The following is a 2,075-nucleotide window of genomic DNA, read 5'->3' as shown; positions in this document are numbered from 1 at the left end:
GGGCTTAAAAACCTTGTATCTTGGCATTTCGTGGCTGCTCCTTTGCAAGGACAGCCGCCGGCTAATAAACTGTCTCCTGGTTAAGAGCACTCAAGTTGGGTCTGGTTATTCTGGACACAACACATAGTGATGAAAAATTTTTCTTTGGGTGGTGAACACATAATGCAATGCCTGTTATTTAATTGTACAATACACATGTTATTAAATTGTACACTAGAGACCTATATAATTTTACTAATCAATGTTATCCCAATGATTTTCATAAATAAAAGAAAGAAATGAAGATAAAATAAAATCTTTTGTTCTCATTTTTTAGCTGATCTAATAGATAATATTTGTTCAACATAACAGCAATACTTCATTGAGTGATTAAAACTTATAAATAACTAAAATGAATTACTGCAATGTTATGAAAGTTAGGAGGTAGAAGCTAGCAAAACTCTGGTAGAAGTTACTTGTACTTGCAACATTTGAAAGTGCACTTAAATTAGTTGTAAATATATATTGCAATATTTAGGGTAAACATTTAAAAATAAAAATGAGTATAATTGATATGCTAAGAAAGGAGAGAAAATGTAATCAAAACTGGAGTAGTCAGAAGAAGAGGGAAGACAAAAAAAAAAGGAGGTAAAGAAAGAAAGAAAAAAGGAAAAGGCCAGTGAAGGGGAAACAGTTGCAAATATGGTATATGTATACTCAACAGTATCGCCAATTACTTTAGTTCCAATAGTCTAAATATATAAACTAAATCACAGAGCCTTACAGAGTGGATATAAAAAAGAAAACCACAAAGTAAGAGTATATTGAAACTAGCCAGGGCCATCAAACAATTGAATATTAGTGACATTTATAAAATACTTCATTTAACAACAGCAGAATACACACTTTTCTCAAACTCATTTGGACCATTTACCAGGATAAATCACATCTGAGCTACAAAATACACCATATCATTTTTAAAAGAATAACGATCATACGAAGTGCTCTTTCGACCACAATGGCATTAAACTTGAAAGTGATAACAAAAAGATAGCTGCAAATCCCCCAAATATTTGCAGATTAAACAATACACTTTTTATATAACATGGTTTAAAAGCAGTATCATAAGAAATTTAAAAAAAAATATTTGGAACTCAGTGAAAAAAAAATATAACATCAAAATTCTGGATCAGAGAAAGCAGTACTAAGAAGGAAACATATTGTACACATGTATTAGAAAACAACAAAGATATAAAATCAATAATCTTCTATTGCAGGGAGCATGCTTCTATTGTGCGGAACGTGCTTCTGCTCCATTAGGGGACCACGTGAGCTTTATATCTGTCAGAGAACGATAGTGGCATTCTGCCACACGTGTGTGATACAATAAGCTGTATCATGCTTACAAATGTTAGGTGCAGGCGCCCTACTACACTAATGTAACACTCTAAATCCAGAGTCCTGTTCCTAGCTTTCAGCCTAGATCACAGCCAGACCTGGGACCAGCCAGGCCTGGGACACGCTCCGCCCCTACAGGGCGCTACCTTGTGCCCACAATCTACTTGTCATTCCTGGAGTGGCTTAGCCCCATGGGCAATACTCCCGGGTGCTCGTTACCCTCTGTCTCTCTGGGTGCTGCTCAGCACACTAGGGGCATTGTGACATGGCAACTTGTACTTGTGGTCAGGTTAACAATAGCCCCATCACTTTGTTACCTATTTCATGGCATGGGCCCCTACATGCCCTAGTTTTTAGTGGAGCCAGGAGCCAATGTCATCTGGAGCTGGTGGCATCATTGCCCAGGGCCTGAAACAGCAGACGGCCAGGGATATGGTATATGGTGGCCTTCTGTTGAAGACCCCACTTCCAGAGGGCTTCCCATAATCCTTGGCTTCATAGGGGGCGGTGACCCATCATCCACTCCTGGGAAGCCCACTGGGGCAGCCATAGAGTTAGACCTCAGTACATAGCCCAACTTTCGGTGCAGATATGCACTGGGCAAGTTTCATTCATGAGGACCAATCACACAGCGTGAAGCTCAGCCTATTGTCTGGACTACCCAGCACTGGTTTCATACCAAAAGGTTACTGTGGACA

The sequence above is a fragment of the Pteropus vampyrus genome, unplaced genomic scaffold, assembly GCF_000151845.1.
Source record: "Pteropus vampyrus isolate Shadow unplaced genomic scaffold, Pvam_2.0 Scaffold205, whole genome shotgun sequence".
Lineage (NCBI taxonomy): Eukaryota > Metazoa > Chordata > Mammalia > Chiroptera > Pteropodidae > Pteropus > Pteropus vampyrus.
This window is presented reverse-complemented; position numbering follows the sequence as displayed.